Source organism: Eufriesea mexicana, unplaced genomic scaffold (genome assembly GCF_001483705.2).
Source record: "Eufriesea mexicana isolate 0111107269 unplaced genomic scaffold, ASM148370v2 scaffold474474858, whole genome shotgun sequence".
Classification (NCBI taxonomy): Eukaryota; Metazoa; Arthropoda; class Insecta; order Hymenoptera; family Apidae; genus Eufriesea; species Eufriesea mexicana.
The window spans coordinates 106,255-128,043 of record NW_016907910.1 but is presented as its reverse complement, the minus strand read 5'-3'; the positions used below and the strand labels follow the sequence as shown (position 1 = coordinate 128,043).

The 21,789-nt window shown below is 54.3% G+C and overlaps 1 long non-coding RNA gene across 1 annotated transcript in view; it reads right to left on the bottom strand.

Annotated features, from left to right (window-relative positions):
• Positions 1-449: 449 nt before the first annotated feature.
• The window catches only part of LOC108556160 (uncharacterized), a 50,143-nt gene continuing 28,803 nt past the window's right edge, over positions 450-21,789 (bottom strand). Inside the window, exon 3 of the long non-coding RNA XR_001890808.1 lies at positions 450-1,020. This is a non-coding gene — a long non-coding RNA (uncharacterized LOC108556160). The remainder of the gene's footprint in view (positions 1,021-21,789) is intronic.

Genomic DNA, 21,789 nt, shown 5'->3' with positions numbered 1-21,789 from the left:
TCTCTCTCTCTCCCCCTCTGTCTCTATCTCTATCGCGACCACGGCTCTATCTGCTCTCCTCTCTGCATGCTTCACGGCAGCAACCTTGCCTCCCACCGTCTACGACCGGCCGCGAGTACGATGCCGACCACGACCGACGCCGCGACCACGACCACGACCGCGACCAACGGACTGGATTAACCGCAACCCCGACGACGCAGTTGACCGATGGCTGCCCTTTCGGAAAATGAGGCGCAACGTCGTCCACGGATCATAGCCGTGCGAACGTACTCGTAACCTCGTCCAAAGTCTCTCGGACCGTGACGCGGTGCACCGAGGATGCGGGTAACCCGTAAGAACGCGAGCATTTAACGATTCGGTAGCACGATCGCGTTTGCTCGGTCTCGTTTAACCGGCTCTGACCGAAGCGAAAGATCGCGCGAGACCGAGAATAACGCAGCGGGGGGGGGGGGGCGACGACGAGAATCGCGACCGCGTTGAACGGGAGGGAAAAAAGACGCGGAGACAACAGGTGTTTAAGAGGATTCGAAGATTTCTTTCCCCGTGAAGCCGGACCGATGGTCGGAGGGGGTCGGTATCGCGATATTAAATAGGGTTGCCGCGGCTCGTAACGTTCTGTCCCTCGGCGCTGCCGTTTCAGTCCCGTGCTCCCCCGAATTACCACCATTAATCACTATAGTTGCGAATAATTAATTGCGCGCAAGGGGCTGCGTGAAGCGTACATTCGTCACGAGTATTGTTTTAACCGTGCCAGTTGCGCGCCCGGTGATAGTATACTTAGCCGCGGCGTACACGGCTGCGCCCATCTCCCTTGCACCCCTTTTCCACGGAAGACGCGCTCGCGGAGTTTTCAATTAACCAAACGAATGCGCTAAATATCGTCTTTTGCCTCGGATAATGCGTCATTCAATTTCGGCGCAAATTATCCGTATCCTTTCCCACGCTGCTACCTTCTCGTAATCCCGCGAGTTCACGCTGGCTTTTGCTCCCGGAGATATTCGACGTCGCTCAACGGGAAGCCTGAAAGGAAATAGTATATAAAATAGCACAGCGAGGTTCTCCTCGTCCTCCATCCGCGGCGGCCGAGTCCTCGTCGCGGCCTTACGACGATTACAGGCCGCGCGCGTACGATTTCCCGGCTGTTAATAAATAACCGCGAACAAATTAACGTTAAACACGAGGGTGGAATCGATCCGCGATTAATATTAAACAGGTGTCGGCGGTGAAACGAGCTGAAAAAAACGCAATCGCCAGGGAACCCCTAATCAGCTCGCCTGCCACTTAGCCCCCTGTCACATAAAACACGACGCACGAACGTGGCCGCGGGGGTAAAACGAAAGTCGATCGAAAGCTAGCGGAGGGATCGGAACGAAGTATGGGTAAACAATTCCGCGCACGGAATGGGCACCGAGCGATTATGTACGAGCGAGGGACGAGAGTCTACGAGGCGACGTATATTACGCTGCACGTGCACGCGCCGGTACGGCCCGATCAGCCACCCTCGAAACGACCTTTGTCCACGTTCTTCCGTTTCCACGTGCTCGTGACCCGCGGTGCACGAGGCCGATCGCTCGTCGATCTCGACGCGTCTCGCCGAACGAGTCTCGTTAGCGCCGGGCGGAAACGCGTCGTTGGAATGAAAACGTACGGCCGGTGCAACGCGATCCCTTCGAGGAACTCGAGTAACCCGGCTGTACTCGTTTCCCGGTAATTCGCTGCTCCGCCGTATCGACGAGAACAGCGCGTGCTGAATCGCGACAAGGATCGCGTAATCAATTAGATAACGAGCGTACCCGCGGCTTAGGGGAAAAAATGTTTCTTGGGTTGGAAAAAAAATATTACTTTCCGGTGGCCGTAATATAAACGGGGCGAGCGTGTACATCGCGGCGGGGCACGCCATGGGGACGAAGCGTAGCGGAGGCGTGCGGCGGCGGTGGGTCGCGATGGTGGGTCGCGGCGGTGGGATGCGTGCGGCCAGGCTACCCTGTTATTTGTCCCACGCGCTGGCAGATTAAGATAATGGGCTAATGCGGACCCTCCGCGCGCGGCACGGCTGTTCCCGGCGACCGATGGTGGCAGCTGGACATCCGCGTGTCGGCGGGGGAGCAAGGGTAGAGATACGATGACCAGCGACCACGCGATCCTCCCGGACAAGCCCGGTTATACGCGCCTCGTTGCGAATTATCGTGCGAAGTAATCGCGGAGCATGCGCTCTCCGTTGCGACCTCGAGCCCACCACCGACCTGCTCGAGCGAACCGAAAGCGTCGCGACGCCGCGACTGTTGCGGGACCACTGTTACGCGACGAGGAATCGCCTATCGCGACTCGGGTTCACCGGGATAATAATGGCCACGCGAAGACAGACGGCAGAGGCGAGTCTGGAAATAAACCCTTATCCGTTTCCTTTTCTGTCGTGCCCCCGCGACGAGAATACGACGAATCGGATATTCGCGTCCGAGTATCGATACGGTTTAATCGGTAGGGTAAACGTCCGATGGAGTTTCTTCCGGCAGGGTACCCGACGGGGGTTTCGACGAAAGTCGACGCCGGTGAAGACGGTAAAGTTCGAGGGACACGCGGTTTTTGTTCGCCACGGGGACTCGAGTTGAACGGATGAAACCACCCCCGAGAGTTTCACGCCTCTAACGCTGGCTTAAAAACTGTTAGAGGTACAAAAAGCTTTTTCCGGAAGCTCCCGGATTTAGATTAAAAAACTTAACGAAGGAAAAAACACTTTTGTCTCCTTGGTTATTAAAATGGTAGAGCCGCTTTTATGGCGACCGCAGCGGTCGGGATACCCGAGTAAACTTTAGAACGGAAGCGACGTTTTCGATCTTGTTTCCGCGGCGGACAAGCACGACACCGACGGTTTAATCGGGGAAAAACCGTGACTGCACGGGGATCCGGCACGGTTTGTACCACGATCCCCGCAATAAAAAGGGAACACGCGTCTCCGCTTAAAGGAACAAGGGTCCCGGTCACGATCGTCCGAAACGCTGCTACCCGGAAAGATTTCGCGCGATTTCCTATCGCGATCCCTTCTCGGGGGCAACCCTCCTCCACGCGGCTCGACTTTTAGGCACGCGACTTCGTTTCCACCGGCACGGCGATAATATCGACGCGAATCGAGCGATTTCGAGCGTTCCGTCGCGAAGGGAGGGCGACGCCGAAGGTTGGACGAGTGGTTGGCAATCGGTAACGCGGTTTCTCGATTATTTGCAGCCACGCTGGAAATTGAACGTCATTTGATTTCACTGGAAGGAAATTAATTCCGATGCGACCGGGCCGGGGATCGTGTGCGCTAGAACGTAATCTGGGTTACGCTCCAGGGAGAAAGGGAACGAACGATGGTAGGAAATAATAGCGAGGAAAGGTAGAAAAAAAAAAAGGAGCGATCCGATGGATCTGACGGTTTCGACGCGGATAGCCGGGCGACTAACCTACCTGTTACTTCGTTCCGTCACCTTTTCGATGGCGAATTAACCGCCGAAATTCCGCGGTCGGAACGATCTCGAAGGGAAAATTGGTATATCGGCCGCGATCGCGATCGCTCGGGGCGCCACGAGCGCGACGCGTTCGCGATTTACGTTAGCGATTTACGCTAGCGAGATGGGAATGGAACCGCTGCCGAGTGTGGAAATAACTTTCGGTAAACGCGAAATTAACGGAGCACCGGGTACGAGTGGGAACGAAACGCGTATCCGATACACGGTATCATCGATTAGAAACAATTTCGAATGATCAACGGATTGGCCGTGGTCCCGCGCGAAAAAGCGTAGGTGTTCGCGTGGATGCAGTTACACGGTGAACGAACGACAGCCGGACGTCGCGTCGGGGAAAAAGAATTCGAGCAGTCATAGGGAAATACACGGTGGGAATTCGAGCGCGACGAAATACAATTTGACGCGCGCGAATTCCGGGGAACAATAGAAACATCGCGATTTCCGAATAAAATTGTATAAAGATCGACACGCGCGTGCTCGTAAATATTATTCGGTACAGGGGAGCTTGCATGAAAGTACTCATCTTTGAGCAAACGATCGGATCCTAGCAGTGCGATCGATACGGATCGCGCCGAAACGCGCCGCGACCCTTCCGATTCGCGCTATTATATAGGTGTCCGCGGACAGCGTTTTAATCGGCGAATTGGTATGGGCAGAGAAAAAAATTGCTCGGTAACCGGTATCAACGATAGTGATTATCGATCGACACGCGCATTTTCGGTGTTCGAACGAGCGAATGGAACAGCCCCGTGGCTCGTTCTCGTTCGCTATCGAAACTGCCGCGTTACCGCGTTGCCGAGATTTTTCCGATATCCGTGCCGCGGGCGGTGCGAACGCGGAAAATTCAACGCCATTATTCGAGCACGCTGTTCCCGGAACGAGCAGGACCGCTCGTTCGTTCGTTCGTTCGTTCGTTCGTTCGTTCGTTCGTTCGTTCGTTCGTCGTTCGTTCCGTCGGTCGGTCCCCGTGTGTACGCGTACGCTCGGACGTCGTTGTAACTACACGCTGAACGTTGTTAACAACTGGTATCAAGAGTAGGTTCAACACGGGGCTGCGAAATCTACGAGGCCTTGTCGCTGACACGGCAGCACGCGCTTTCCCGTGCACCGCAAGAGAGCCACCGCTTTCCCGGCCAGCCGACCGAATCGAGATCCCGATCCCGACGACCCGAAGAGGCCGCGTACCAGCCAAACGCGTCGAAATCGACAACGAAACTCGATTTATCGTTTCCCCGGCGAAACCGACAGGTGTTTCAAAAATACGTGCCATTGCCACCCCGTCGATACCTGCACGTCGAACGAGGATTTGTACGATGCCGGGTTCGACGTTTCCCAAATCGTATCAGCCGTTTCGCGACTCGACACCACCACGCGCAGCGATCGCGTTATGTCCTTCGATATTTACTTTTCCCTGTCTCCGCCGATTCCTCCACTCGATACGCGGGGAACATCGGGTCGGACGTGTCCAACCGGCGAGACATCCACGACATCGCTTCACCCCCGATCCAGCGACTGTATTAACCGTGCGAGGATATTCGAACGGGGGTTCCGGATCGCGAACGAGCATAATCGAAGCAAGAGGCGGTTAAAAGCTCGACTCGCGGATGCCCCTTTTCACGCTTTCTTCGTCGTCGGTGTTATATTCGGACACACAAAGACCCGCCACCTCTCTCGCCGCGCGGCCCGATATTTCATCGCGATTTTCCGCACACTCATCGTCGCTCGTTCACGGGGTCGTTGGCCCCGGCGTGTTCCACGAACAAACGCCTTCGAGCTATTCTTCGTGCTCGCGAGTAGGGGGACGTCGATCGTGACTCGACGACCTGGCCTCGCCGATGACGACGATCACGACCACGACCACGACCACGACCACGGAAAACCGAGCGAACGAGCGACTCTCTGATCCCCCTCTCGCTAGATATCGCGCGCAACCCGCGGCAAATTCCGCGACCAAACCACGCTCCCGGCGTCCTGCTATTTTCACCTCGCGTTTCCAATTTGCGTTCGCGCCTTTCGTGCCAGCCGGATAGACGCCACCCTCCAAACGAGACACGCGGAGCACCCGGACCGTGCTTCCTGTCAATCTGCACCCTCTCTCGCCACCTATGACGAGCGTCCGTGACACTCAACAACAGGTATCCGCGCCCGTGTCTTTCGTTTAATCCGCGTCTCCTCTGCTGGACCATCGTCGATTCTTTACTCGCCCCCCTACGATCCTCCGTCGTATAATTTCGCGAATGAAATTAATACGGTCTCGAGGTCGCTACCAGACGACGAACGCATTTGTTGGGCAACGGCCGGGGTCAACGCGGATAATATCCGCAGTTAATTAAACGATAATTAGTAATGATTTATTGGCGCGGCGCCAAGCAAATCCGATCGAGGCGTGTAATATAGGACGCGAAAATCTGGGCGTTGACAGGGATCGTTTGCCGGATTACAGCTATCGCGAACAATGTTACTGCATTATGAACACTTTTCGGGGCTCGTTCGAAATTCATTCGCGAGAATTATCGGAAAGACGAGCTACTCGCGAATCATCCGAGCGATTCTTCCGCGTCGCGTGTAACCGAATGGCACGGGAGGTCGGTGGAACAATGGTAAGAAGTAGGACGCGGACACAATAAAGTGGAAATCAAAGAGGTTATTTACGGAGACCTATTTTTCCACCATGACTGCATTTTCTTTCTGCTCTTTTCCTTTTTGTTTCCCGAATTCCACGCGATGAAAGGCTTCGCGTGGCTTATCGATTTCCGTCCAGCTTTGTGCAGCCGGCAACATAATGGCGGATTAAATATTTCCACTACAAGGTGGCATTGGTCCACGCCTTCGACCCCGCTCCGAGTCACTATTAAGCAACACCGAGTGGCTAGAAATCGATGAGACCGCAAAGCACCGCGAGACCCTTTAATCCCGCGGAATTCGAAGGAAATTCATTCGCGGTAAACGCCAGCGAGTCGAACGTCTGGCGATACGTTTGAAATAAAAGTGTCCTTTAGCGTCGAGAACGTTCCAGTTTTCTCCCCTCTCGCTCTCTCTCTCTCTTTCTCTCTGTCGCGAATCTTTCCGTTCGACGTAAAATACCGCGAAATTCCTCGCTCGGAAAGAACTCGACGTTCATCGACGCTGGGAAATTTGCCTTCGAATAGCGCCCTATCAGAGAGCGCGATAATCCGTGTTTTTTCGCGTAAGAAAACTCGCTCGCTGCCGAGAACATGGAGAACCGACGAGTGGAGATTAATTCCCGCGGTTAGACCGGAAGGAAACTTTTCCATCGTAGAATCGGGAAGTCACGCTATAAAACGTTAATCCATACGCGATACCTTGGAAAATTAATCTAGTTATCAAAGGGCGTGTTATCCCGTGGCCGACAATACCGACTTCATTACCGTCGAAAAGGTTAATTAATTTCCTGGCGAAATTTAATTAATCGAACGAGCGAAAATTTATTTCCTGCATGCCACTACCACGGACATCCTGGCGCGTGCACTATGCCGCCGATATTGCGTTCGACCACGTTAGTCTATATTCCGATTCGCTATCTATAGCTGTCGAACCATCTCGTTTCCAAATCGCTCGCTCGCCGCCGTGCGAATGCGCGTATAACGCGGGAAAATCGGCCTGGGGGAGGGAAAAGCGCGAGAAACTCGACGAATCCCCCACGCGTTTGTCGGAGAAGTTTGTCATCTACAATGAGCCTCGCGATAGAGGGACCGCGCTATTCCTGCAGGAGAAACAGTCCTTTTCTAACGAGTAGCGTAAAACGCTCTAAAGCGATTCCGGTAATCGTCAGTCGACAATTCTATAAGGCAACACGAGCCCTCTTTCCACTCGTTCTCCGTTCGTGGCTTTACAACAGCTGGTCCGTCGAAAACTCCACCGGGAAAGTGGTGCTCCAAAGGGGAAACTGTGAGCTTTGCGTTCGCGCACATCGACCACCGCCGAATGTTTTAACCTGTATATACGCGTACGTACTCCTCTTTCGTTACGCGCGCGTACACGCGTCTGTACATAGCAACGATAGCAGCAACGATGGTAGTGGTGATGGTGGTGGTGGTGGTGGTGGTGGTGGTGGTGGTGGTGGTGGTGGTACCGAGTACGAGTAAGGAGGAGAAGCGGAAAGGACGAACGGGAGAAAGTAGGGGGTTGGTGGCGAGCGAAAGACAGAAAGGGAAAGGGGGACAGAGAGAGAGAGAGAGAGAGAGAGAGAGAGAGAGAGAGAATGAGAGATGGCTCAGTTTCCATCGAGCTGGAGAGCAGGGCATTGTTCGTCAGCCGACGGATAACCAGAGCAAAGGGTGATATGTAGGGTTGGGCTAAGGGTGGCGGGGGTGCGGGAGAGAGTGGAGAAACGGGCGGGGGCGAAGGAGGTGGCCGATTAAACCATTCCCCCGAAGCAACGACTCGCTCTACTCGTGTCCCTTCTTGCTCCGGCATTGTCCTAACGGCAAAGTTTCGGCCATCTGCGACTGCTTGTCTTCGTGTATGTCTTTGTCGTTCGACCGAGTGTAACAAAGTTGGATGCAAATGTGTCCGCCAAAGGAAAACCATCTCCCAATGGGGGACGGGCTTCGTGGCTTTCTTCTCGCTGGTACACCGGACCATTCTTCTCGGTGTACAAGCCAAAGCGACGACTAATGCCGGGCAAAAGTTCGACCTAAAGCAGGGCCGACGGGCAGGGGGTGGTTTGGAATGAAAAAGCCGTCGCCGCTCAAAGACGATTTCCCCGGCGTGGCGCGCGGCGAATAAAGGCGTTCGTTTAATTAAATTTCTAAGACAACCGTGTGTAAATTAGCAGCCAGCCGTTGCGCCTCTGCTTAAACGGAGCTTAACGAATAATACCGTACGTCGAAAAAATTACCCTCTCGTGTTTCTCCGCCGCGAGAAACGCTTCGCCGTTCGTAACGAAGCGACAAACCTGACGCGGTAAACGTCGGAAAACGCTGAAAACCCGGCGACGATTTGTTCGAAAAGACAAACGCGAGTACGAGACGAACGTACGACAAAGTTGGCCGAGTAAACGCAGCGTTATTACGCACCTCGAGCGGGAAGGAGAGCGACGAAAAGGCAAGGGCGTCGCGATGGCCACTAAAGGCCGAGTAAACGCTGGAGGAGACGGGAAACCGCGTTGCGAATACAACGAGCCGAGGGTGAGAACGAGGGGCGAGGACGGGTGCAGAGAGCACTGGTCCGACTTGTTGAGCACCATCTGTCGTTGTGTCTCCACCTTTTCATCGCTGTTGCGCCCGTAAAAAGTCATCGTATCTTCCGCTCCGACGTACTCGCAGCCCGTTACCCTGCGGAACGGTCAGGGAGGTTGATGGGGATAAAATACGAGCGCACTCGTTTTACGCTAAAAAATGTAAACAAGCGCCAGCTGACGCGACCGGTATAAAATCCGATAAGAATAAACCGATGGAACGCGCGCCTCTCGCGACAGCGGCGGACGGGGGAGACTTTCTAGATGACTTATCCGCGAGTTCTCGGTCACCTGACGAGCTTAATGGACCGAGGCGGGAATAAAGGTAGATACGTGGAGAATGGCCGATGGGAAAGCCGAGGTAAGAGGGAGAGAGCCAGTGGAGCGAGGAAACCCGGAACGCGAGCAGGAGGAACGGGGACGCAGAGTCAATTGCTTCCGTAATAGGATTCCGTAGTTTCTTGTTTACCCTATAAAACTTGCCCCGAAGAACGCTCATGCACAGACTCACTTTCTCCGATTACGGAAAACTCCACGCGATTCGTTGCCGCGTTCCACCCTATTCCGTCCGTGACGGAACAATTAACGCGGGTAATCCGGATGTAACGCGCTCTACGCTGGCCCCGGTTTCGGAACAGCTTGCGCACCGGGTAACGAGTAAGTGGAATACGAGCAGCCCGGAGAATCGAAGTTGTCGGAGCGATATCGAGCCAGGAACGCGTTTATACCCCGTCGGCTAACGACGATCGTCTTCCCCCGTCGGGATAATATCTATGGAAAAGCGGTAGAACGCGAACGACCTTCGGGTTTCGCTGAAATTCTATCGGCCGCGAGAGTGATTCGTCATAACGTGACTCGAGGCGGCGTTAGGTGAACGGCGATCCGACGATATCCCGTTTCTGCCGGTGGCTCTCTGGAGCCGGGGCGACGGTTCTGCCTGCGCCATAGAAAATTCGATATGGTTGCTCGCCAGGGCCATTTCTTAGGTGCAACGCGCACCGATAATGGTCAACGTGCAACGTCTATCGCGTTCTATACGCTCTAGATAGCGCGCCGAGCCACTCAGCCCGAAGGTACACGGAGTCTCGTCGAGTTACCCGTAAGTGGCGGATGTCATTTCAATCCACTATTCGATTACGCCGACTCACCTTACCTTGCCGCTGGCTTGCTCGTTAACCGGTTGCTCCTTTTGTTGCGACATACTCTCTCCACGCCCATCCGCGCGGACGCGTGTATCGCGCTGCGCGTTAATCCGGCCATCTATCGCGAAGCGCGCGGACCTTCCGGCGGATCGAACGGCGGAACTCGAACCAATCGACTTTCCACGGTACGCGCGATAATACGCTCGAGCGGGTATTATTATTTTGCATAAAGTTGCCGCGTAGTCGTAGAAATCGCATTTGCGGCGAATCGTCCAAACGAAGGACGTTTCGCCTTAATCGCGAGCGAGTCGCGAAGCGATTTTCACGGTGAACCGGAACTTTCGCTCGTCGAAAGCGTACTCGTCGGTTGACGCGAACGCGAAGCGACGCTTAACTCCCGCCAAGTGTACCGGAATGCGAACTATGGATCGATCGTGGACCAATCCACGCGCACCCGTTCACCCACCGGTCCGAATGAATTCGTTACACGGAGAAATATTCGATGGAACGGAGGTGACGAAAATGTTTCAAGACCGTTCGCCGCGTTTCCCCGTTTTCCCTTTTTCCTTCTCGATTTTTCTCCTTTTAATCGAATCAAACAACGGCAATGGAGGAACGCGCCGCTGGCACTGGATCTCTTGATTTTATTGGAAAATTCGGGAACGAAGCAACGAGAATTATCCGAATTCTAGCGCGAACGTCGCTTGACGGACAGTTGTAAACGTCACGCGGCAGAAATTGTAGGAAAAAAGGTGAATCTGCCAGTGAAATCCGAATCGAAATCCTGCGTCCCCGAAATTTCAAGCGTAATTAACAATTATGTAAATGTTTCCCTTTCCATCGAATTTCCCGTGTGTCCATTCGTATAACTGACATCGGGGACGTTGCAACTGCGTCTATTTACCCCCTTAACGTCCTCTCTTTCTCCCGTCCGCGCGACCCTCTTTCTCTGCTGCGCCGCCTATCTGTCTCTACCTATCCCTGCCAATGAGTATGTGTCAGGGACCATGAGATCCTTCGGCCCATTAGTGTCCATGCATACCGATCCCAAGATCGAGTGGCGCAATACGGAGCCACTCGGCACAAATGAGCCTGTCGTGTCTGGATAATACCAAGTGCAATATTCGGCCTGTCGCGATAGATCATTCGTTGCACGCACACGAGCACCACTCGACACGCGCGCACGCGTTCCTCTCTCTAGCAGAGCGGCGAATCGGTGAAACGGGAAATATCGCGAGCATCGAAGGGACGATTCGGCGAACGAGGGGAACAGCCCGGCATCGACGAGGTCTCGCTCTCGTTTGTCCGACAGACACGGGGCGATACTACTTTCCGGCTAGACACTACCGGTCGCGTTCCATCGTCGCCGGGCGTTTACTTCGCTTTTCCTCCGCACACACGCGTCCGATCCGCGCGTGTTCGCTCGTCGGATCGGTATCGTACAATTGCACGACCACTCGTAAAAGAAGTTCGCGAATGAGCTCCACGGAGATTGCATCGACGAGATTTAACCCGACCTATGGCCTCGAACGCGGCTCCCTGTACACCCTCTGTACGACGATGCATCGGTTGTTTCGAGCGGAGCGCGTTTTAAGTAACGTTCCGTCCGTGCCGGTTTCTTCTCGTCGCAAGATCGAATCGCCGTACCGTCGTGCGCTCCCGGGTCCAATGCGATTTTTCGACCGTTTACGACTAACGTATCCGACACACGTAGCCTGTACGTGCCGCGTTCAACCCTCCGCCCTCTCTGCTCCCTTGTCCCACGATTTTTCCCTTGTCCCTTTGCTCGCCGGGATCCGTGAGGTTGCAACGTGCACGAGTCATTTGCCACGTTCGACGGAATACGAGCGACTAGGCGAAGACCGTGCACGATGACATCCCGGCCAGCCGGTGCGTGAAAAATCGCCTTCCCTTTATACAACTACGCAGATTTCTTCCGTCGTTTCGTCATTCCCTCCACGATGCCATCGCGGCGACATATGGCGAAGCGTGGCGAGGTCGGCGATCGCGCGCGCACAAGCCACGGATACGTCGAATACCTCGGACTCCGGGTAACTCGGGTTCACGCGAGCACCGACGGCACAGCAAACGCGAATACCGTTCCTCTGTTAACGTCCTACGCTGTTGATACCTCGTACGCGATACGTGTTCCAACGATTATTTCGGCAATAAAGCTGCTGCTGCGGCGAAAACTGAACGAACGGGACCGCGCACGGAGAGTCTTTTGTCGTTGAAACTCTCGAACGGTCGGTACCGTGATGGCTAATTTCCAAAAACTCGCGATGCGAATGCGTGCGAACAACGAGGACCAAGGGTTATTCGGCTAGCGTTCGAAGCTCGCTGCATGCGCCAACTCGCGTCACGGATCTCGAGGCAATCGTCGTAACGATAATACCCCCTGTTCCGACTATCACCCGTAACGTTCGTTCGTGCGAAATACCTTAGATCGGAAAGAACAGAGACGAGAGAGAGAGAGAGGTTGGAAGAGAGGTTATCTCGGAAGGAGGAAAAAGAAAGGAGAAAATGACGATGTAGAAGGGTCCGGAGAATTATTCCGGTGCCATTAATAATATTAATCGCGTTAGCGAGGTGACAACGCAACTTCGTAATAGGTCCATTATGGGCGAAGCGTCGGGGTAATTGGCCCGAACGATATCGGGTACACGGACTTTTGGCATGCGGTGAGGCATGACCAGTTCGGTAATCCGGTAGGCCTACTACGGCCGCTGCCCGTGCGGTTTGCTCTCGAGCGTCCTCGGTATCCGAGGCAGCGGATAGCAGAGGTGTCTATACGTCATTTCGCGGCTGCCACGAAACCCCAGGAGCATCGTGGGTTGCGTCGTGGCGCTGTCTGTTTCGCGTATTAACGACACCCGGCCCGGCAAGGAGCGATAGGGCGTAAGCCGTGAAATATTGAAATGGGATTTTTCCGTCCCCGAGGGACCCGGTCCGGCGACCGCTGGCCACGTTACATGGGAAATGGGAATATAACGCGATTGGACGAAGCTGGTGTTTCCATCGAGCCGGTCCGCCGGAGTCAAGAAAATTTCGCCGTTCCACCCTTATCGCGGCCGACCGCGACCGGGTATTAGAAGGGATCACGGAAGAAGGGTGCGGCGGGGTCGAACGGTGTCGAATAATTTGTTCCCGCGCCGGATCGTTCGGCGAATTTCGCCGTGATTCGTAACTTTGATCCCGGGCAAATGTAACGGATGTTGAAATTGCGAAAGATACGCGTTTGCCGATCGCGCGGGTAATATTGGCGAAGCAATCGCGAAGGGAAACTCCGGATAGTTGAAACGCGTATTCGATAGAGTTTATTTGACCTCTCGAGAAGGAACTTCTCGATTAGACGATAAGAAAACAGCGACAGTTCTCGCGTCTTATTTTTCATCCCGTTGTCGAGCCTTCCTACGCTCCGACTCCCGGCGCTCTACGAATCCGCTGGCGAACGAGAGAAAGAGAAAACGTTTTCGCTTTCGACGAGGATTGGTCGATTCGCGCGAAATAGCCTGGTCCCCGGATGAATATCGTCTCGACCATCGAAACAGCCGCGCTCGTGTAATTCGTAATTGCGGTCGGCGGCCGCGGGTCGCGGCTTCGAGCCTGGGGAATAATTCACGCGCGAACGGGTCAAGTTTTATCGCGCAGGCTTGGTCAAGCCAGCGTGTGCCACCCTCGTATCCTCTTGCATCGTCGAGGATCGGGGGAAAACCGATGGCAATCGCCGTTCCGTACCGCCTCCGGCTCACCCGTAACTCGCCGCTGTTGGCGCGGGTATTCGCGCTTGATTCGTGCCGCTAGCGGAGTAAAACGCAAAGTTATTCGGCCGCCTTGCCAAATAGGCGATCTAAATGCGCTCAACCGGGTAGAAGTGGTAATACGTTACCGGTTATTGCCGGCGGCAGCATCTTGCCGCGGGCCAGCCTCTCCAGAAGTCGTCCAAGAAAGGCGGCGATGGTGTGGGAGTTGGTATGGGGGTTGGTGTGGAGGACGGCGTGGGGCGTTGGGACCTCGTATGATACACTGGGGGCCAAATATGCCGTGGCTCCGCGAATCGCCACCAATTTCGAGGCGGGCAGAACGCGCGCGTCAAATTAACCGAGAGCGAAATCCTTTTCCACGGTCCGTTTGGGGGAAAGGCCGAGAAGGGGGTGAGAAGAGGGAGAAAAGAGGAGAGAGAGAGAGAGAGAAAGAGGATGGAGGATCGGGCAGCCACGCGGAGCCAGTGAATTTTTCCGCGTCAAACGATTTTCCAGCGGTCGAAGTTTCGGCGAGTTGGCAATCGCCTCGAATCTCTCCTACCGGACGCGTTTAACCGCGCGCTTCGGGAATAATCGGGAGGATATTACGTTGAGGCTTTTTTGAAAAATGGCAGGTCAAACATAATGGAGCTTCCATGAAATTTACCTTGCTCCCGTGCCACGAGAGGATTTTTTTATTAGATTTAATGGCCGCACGCGAAAGTAGGACGATCCGTATTATCGGAAATAGCCGGCCCTTTTACCCGCCACCGATATACGCTCGAACCGTTCCCGGATCAACGCACCGTTCCATCCACACCCCGTAAAATTACATTCGATGAACGTAAAAAACCAATGGAACGTGCATCGTTGCAATTTTCTCGAGAGGAAGCCGCTCGCGCGAAACCGTTGCTCGCGATGGAGAAGGAAGAAGCGGTGGAGGAACCGGAAAGTGCCATTAATCGTCGACGGACTAATACCCCCGGCACGGCACCCGTGCCGATCCTAACACCGTTTCGGTGTCCGATGTCGAAAATCGGCCGGAAACTCGCAACCTCCTCCGGCGAACCGGCGAACCGGCGAGGCGCGAGTTCCTCGACGCGCGGGCAACGACCAATCGCTTTCGACAAAAACGCATAAATCGGGTCGAGTCGTGACTCGCGGTGATCGTAACGTGTGTTCCGGGCAAAACAGGGGGTGGCAATAGGAGGGACGGGAGAGCGTGGAGAGGATGGTAACATAGTCGGCGAAGAGAAGAGAAAGGGAAGTCATCGATCGGTAGCCAGCCCCCTGTCTTCGTTGGCGCGATTCGACGAGGCGTGCACTCGCGCTCGTATTCATATTCATATTTCAAAACTCGCATCCACGGCCCATTGTACCGTTGAATACGCTATGCAGAATGCGTCGTCTACCGTATAACGTTGCGGCGCTGCGACCGCCTTCTGAATTAGTAATAGCGAGCTGACAACGGGCCCCGTACCTCTCGGCGTTCGCCACGACCCTCGCGTTACCCGAATGCCTACCGCGACAAACGCAATTTGCCTCGGATATTAATTCGGCTAATGGATTACGCGTTAAGCGTCGCGGAACGATGCCGTACAGCCGCGAACCCGAGGCTCGCAGCTGTTGAAAATGCGACCGTTCTTGCGTCGCGCTCGCTCCCTCTTTAAACCCCGAAATCTCATCACCGGAACTGCTTCAACGAGGACGGTCTAATCTCTGATTAGACCCGAGAGGGTGTAGGAAGCGAATCTGCGCGATGGCCTGGATATCCACGCTTCGGTAGGCCGATCGGCTCTTTTTCCTACACCCCTCGGCGCAGTTTTCGCGAGTGCCGTAAAGTCGAAATGGTCGGGCGAGCGAGCCTGCGGTGGATGGAAATTTAGACCACGAGGAGAGAATTATTCGCGAATGTGGGACGCGCCGCCTGTACGGACACGATTGTCTTAATATTCAAAAAGACGGGAATGCATTTTTAAACGCGGCCACCGTCCACGACCACGACCACGACCGCGACAACGACCACGCGTTCGCCACGTTCCTTCTGCCCCGCTCCGCGTTACGCCACCGCCGTGCCGGCAGCTCGCAATTACGACACATTCGAGGATCTCTCCGAGTAAAAAGAATTCCGGCCACTTCTGAGAGCAGCCGGATCGTCGGCGCTCTCACGTAGCGCAATTAAATGACATAGAACAGAACCGCAACGGACCAAGTGGGTACACGCACGTACACCTTCTCGCGGGTATGTATATACACACACACACACACACACACACACACACACCCACACACACAGGTGTACATGTATATATAGCTTTGGCGCAAAGTAGAAGGCGAGACTAAGAGGGAGAGAAAGAGGGAGAGCGAGAAAGGGAGAAAGGAAGAGAGGAAGGGCAGGAGGAATATACGCCGGTGCTAACGAGGCTCCGAGGATCGAATCAAGACCGAATCTCCGCCGCTGATTGACCAGGGCGAATCCTAGAGCGGCGGAAGGCTAATTAGCTACCCGGATTTCTGTACGTGACCCGACAACGAGATCCCGAGACGTGGCGATTATGGTTGCTCTGAGCGTCTTAATTTCAACCTCTATAGAGAAACCGAGAAGGATAGGGGGGGAGAGCATTATGCCCGCAATGGCGCCGGTCAAATTTCTCTTTGAACACGACCAGCCTCGCCTCTGTCCTCCCTTTAAATAGTCCTCTAAGCGCCCTGAAATTCGTCCTCTCCGATATTCCCTTTGAGTACGATAACTAGATGCTACTTAAGCCGAACAATTCCTCCCACAAAGTAGGTGCTAGTCGACCGACGTCGCTACGAAACACCTCCGACCTTCTCTCGTTGTTCACTGTCACGGAAGTCGCCCGTTGCTGTTTTATTTAATTCGAAATTTTCTAACGCAGTCACGCGACCGAGCAGTTGAAATTCCCGGTATTACGCGAGCGAGATCGTCGGTATAGCATCGCGCAAAAGGGACTAGAAATAAGCGGCTCTACGGTCACCCGTGTCCGCGGCGTTAATTAATTTAAAGGGAATTTGTTTAGTTGTATAGAAACACCTTGCCGAGAGGTGAACAACGGCGGAGAACGCGCGTCTGTTGTTCTCTTCCTTTGATCTCGCGGCGTAGCCTGCCCCTTATGCAACTTTTGTAACGTCGCTGCACACGAGGCATTTTCCGATGCTTTATTAGCAAAAGCTCGCGACGAGAGAGAGGACGCTTATTACAATTACGTTCAACGGCCTCTTTTTTCACCGCATTTTAATTCGAGATTTCAATACGAAATCGCGTTCAACCGGTCACGCGCGATGAGTTTTCGTTTCGCGATACACGCGCACACCCTCTTCCCGTCGCCGTTCGTTATCCTTTACGCGCGGATCCGCGCCGCTCTCGAGCACGCTCTCGGTGATAATACAGCCTAATTCGGTGCATCGGTGAAAATCTCATCGCGGAGCGGATACGCAAAGTTGCGTTAAAATGTCCCCCAATTAGAAGGCTCTCGAACGAAACGCGAGGGAAACGAACGCGCGGAAGCGGAGAGGATACGGAGGAAGGAAACACTTTTCGCGTCATCGACGCTGATTCCATTTCCTACCGTTGAAGGCGATACAATTAGATGCGTCGTTTACAGCGCTGTTAGCGTCACCAGCGGTCCAGGAAGAGCCTGGGACAGATGCAGACGCGTAGATAAATAGAGAGGGAGAGGGAGCGAGAGAGGGGTGGGATGAAATTTAACGAACTCTTGGAGTCGCGACTACCGGTGACCAACGAACGCGAAACGCTTAATTAACCCATTCATCATCGTCCGTACGGGACTAGGGCGACCACGAAATAAGCCTAGCCAGCTGAAGCCAAGCTGTGAACGCAGCGAACGTTCACCTACGAGCTGGTAACGCGCGACTATGCGTGCGTGTTGGCGCCACGTATACGCGCGAACGAACGAACAGCCGTGGGTAACTTTGCGCGACTCCACGGATGTGGTATAATTACACGAGCCGGCACGAGACAGACACACGATGAAGAGGAGAGAGACGGAGGGTGCGAACAAGGTGGAACGATAGACGAAGACAGGAGGTGGGTGGAAGGGAAAGGGTGAGAGTGTAGCTTGCAAATTTGGTACGATGCGTGCGACTCGTTGAATCCAATTCAACCGACTGAAATATAACGCCCGTCGATTATTGCCCGCTATACACGTGCACGCGTATACGCGAGCACGTCACGCGTGCATACGGAGTATTAAAGCCGGTGTGCACGCACACGCGAGCACCGGACGGCTGGCAGAACCGCGCGCGTCGTCGTGCACTCGGTGTGTATGCCCACTGTCGGCCAAGCAATCCCTGTGGAGAGTGCGCAGGTAATTAGCCAGGCTCTGCTCTATCGTCGATTCGAACTACCGAACCGGTATATATACGAAGCAGGTCATTAATTCTGCTGCAGTCAAACAGTGTCCACGTCGCGATCCATTCCCCGTAGCCCAGGTACACGGCCACCGTTTCTCTCGATTCGTTCGCGCGTCCTCTTCATTATCTTTATTATTTCCCTATCGGTTCGTTATCTTTATTATTTCTGCGTCAGGGGTCGAGCGACAGGCGCGAGTGCGCACGAGCGGGCGAAAGTCGCGAATTGATTGCGCGCCGGAATACAATGGAAGGTCGGTGGAAAAAGGGGGTTGATTTAATCCCATTAATCCCGACCAAGTTCTCCGGTGACGCGTCAGGTTGTTATTTTTAATGCATGCGCCCTCTCTCCGGCCCGGAATCAGATCGTCCCTGCTGCCGCGACCGGGCGTGTTTCAGCTGCACACACACACACGCACACGGTTCGATGCAGCGGCGCTAGGTATTATTTCGCGTCCGATAAACAACTCGCGGAAGGGGACGCGTGTGTAACGACACGGAGCGAGCGAATGCACACGGGGACAAAGTTCTTCGGGGCACGACAGTTTCGGGGAAACTTTTCCCAGAGGGTAGGGGGTGGAAAATCTGTGTCGAAGACTCAGCGAAACCTGTCGCAATCTCGGCTGTATCTCGCGAGTGTTTCGAAGAAAGACGAGCGGTGCCAACTGATACGAGAGTCGAGACAGTCCTCTGAAGAGACTCCGACGTTCCATTGGCTCGATAATTCGATCGACGATAGGTCGACGAAATAGCGCGAACCAGAAGCAGACGAAAAGTCGTCGCCACCGGACGATACCAACGGCGAGATAAAAGCGAATCTCCGCTCGTCCGATTTTAGTCCCGATCCTATTAAGGATCTCCGTTCTTTCTCCCCGTTTCCACGTGCTTTTCCCTCCCGTCCGTATTTCCGATTCTTCGCCCGGCATTCCGGTTAGGGTATTCCGAATGCGAGCCGCAATGCATTTCGCGTGTACGAGGAAACGTAACCAATGGAACACGGACGTCCTATATTATTACGATCCGACGAGTTTGCACCCTATACGGCCGCGGCAACCAATTCCAATTCCCTGCTCAGACCAACGTGACGGCCGGCAAATAATTTACGAATAATGAGGACGCTACGTGGAACCTAGCCAGATCTCTCTCTCCTTCTCTCTCGCTCTTTATCGTTGTTCACGCGTAGGTGGGTGCGCGATACGTAGTTAACCGACAGATTGTGAACGCACCGGGCCCGAACGTGATCAACCGTGAAATGCGCTTATAAATTATTCCACGCTTAGCTTCCAGACGAAATCGGATACGTCGATACCCGCACTCGCGCGTTTTACCAGACCATCCTCGTCGCGATCAGCAACATCTTGTCGCGTCGGTACTCGCGGAAAATGGCCAAGGATCGCGTTGCGTCCCGTAACGCGACACGTCCGCTACTCGCGTGGAGTCGCGCGGAATCGCGACTGTCGAACGGCGTCGCCGATGCGCCGCATCCCTGTTGCATTTTCGGAAACTCCGCGCGACGTCTGTCGATTCGCAGCCGCGTTCCCGCGTCGGACAAGATATCCTTTTCTTTCGCCTCGGAGTTTTTAAAATGTCCATCACCGTCGTTCCGGCCGATTTAACGCGAAAAACCAGAATTCTATCTGACACCGTCGGTGGAACGCCGGAAAAACGTTGCGGTGTCGCGATGCGGAAGCCAGCGTTTGCATACGCGCTCGTTTTACGGCACCGTTCCCTGCCTTATACACCGACAATAAAATCTAACGTCACGGAAGAATAAAAGCTTATTATCCGGAAAAGTATGCTCGCATTGTTTTTACGCGCGACCCTAAGGGCTAACACCGGCGGAGTGTCGGCACGTAGATAACGTCGTCTACGGGGTAACGGTCTACCCGAGTTCCCTCGTCGTATAAACGCACGCGTTCGCGAGCTAGCGAGACGATACGGTGTACCGAGGACATTCGTCAGACGAAGAAACCGTGGTCCTCTTACACCGCGCGAGCGAAGGAGCTGCCACGCAATACCGCGTCGAAGCAAGCGAGAGAATCTTATTAGAAACTCCTACCAGCTTAGTATCGATTCCGCATCAATTTGCATTGTTCAAGACGATCCGGGGGAAACTATTCGCCGCTTGGTCGCTGTTACCTGCTTTCTAGCGGTCTAGGATAGAGAGGAAACGAGAGAGCCTGGTGGCGAAACAGACAGGGACAGAGCGAGACTACGGCGAGGAACGAGAGAGAGAGAGAGAGAGACGAAGATTCCGTGAGTTAGAACACTCCTTCTTGGCGGAGGTGGCGGAGGAGGAGATGGAGGAAGGGGTGAGCGGAAGGGTTGTCAATACCATCCATTACTGTCACGACGCCTTTATTACTATCGTCGTTCCGTTGCTTTCCATACGGTCGAAGGGTTTCCCAAGCACCGTCCCGACGCGGCTTACTCTTGGCAAGACAACTAGCTCTCCGAGAGAGAGAGACCACCCGACCACTTTGTCTCGACAGATACGCGTACGTATAATCGGATATGAAAGATTTCGTTCGTAGCAGAAGTTCGACGTCGACAGAATTTCTGGCGGTTTCCCGACCCCCGGCAGATGGGGGAGCCAGCAATGAGCGAAGATATCGTCGACGAGCGGCAATCTCGGAAATCTGGGTCGAGTCGCGAAACGGACCAACTTCTCGAGTTTCGTGGACGAAAGATAGCGGACGATTCGATCGAAAATCGTCGCGATCCCGTGCGTCCGTACGGATAACGCGTTCAGCCCGAAACAGCGCGTTCTCGCGCGACCATATTTCGGGACACGGTGAACCGCGCTCGGCGGAGCGCGCGAAAATATAATAAAAACAGAAGGGAATTCGCGTGTAGCGCGTCGAATACCGGGATACGTAAAAATTTCAACGAGGATCCCAGAGTCGAGAGCGGACAAAAACTGGTCGCGACACTTGAGGCCGGCTGCGAGATAACCACCATCGCGCGCGGACAAAAGTAAGAGAGAACAGCTTTTTAAATATTATCATAAGCTCGCGACGTCGACGCGAGTGTGTGGACGTTGTCGCGCGGATGAAACTGGCGAAAGACGCGGATCGTTCGATCACCGGTCGCGAACGTGCAGGGGGGAAATAGTCGCGCCTATGGATGGCGCAAGAGAGGTACCGGAACGGAGGGGAGAGCATCGTTGCATGCAGATTTCGTGGATGATCCGTGGCAGACAGGGGCCAAAGTGGCCGAGTCACTTTTGGTCGGCAGGCAATAACCAGGCGAGAGCAATATAAGAGCACGCGAGCGACTTGTACAAAGTGAAGAGCATATTTATTGCAGGTCATAGTGGGCCAGCCTGTGACGGTGCCCTCAGAGACGACAGGTCTCACGAGGGGCATGATATATATTTTCGGCGGCGCACACGACCACGGCCTATCTCGCGGAAATGCCATTTTCGAGACTCGACGTTCCCGGAAAGCAATAATACCGAAAGCAGTTTTAATAAAGGCTCAGCCACGATATATCGTGGCTATGCCCCACACCCCACCTGTCCGACCCCTCTGTACATTGCCATCGCGTCCTATCGTCCATTCTTCCACCCTCTCGTCCCTTCCTCGTGCCTCCCTCTTTCATCGCGAACGACCGTACCGTACACGAGCACACCCGCCGTCCTATACGTCGATTCCCGAATTTTTTTCCGTGATTCCTCCTCTCCCGTGCTCCTCTATCACCCATCCCTGTCCCCGGCCTCGGACCGCGATATTTTACCCGGGCCTCGTTTCGTTACTTTTTAACGATGCTCATTTTATCGCGTAATTCGTTTCAATTTATACCTACTA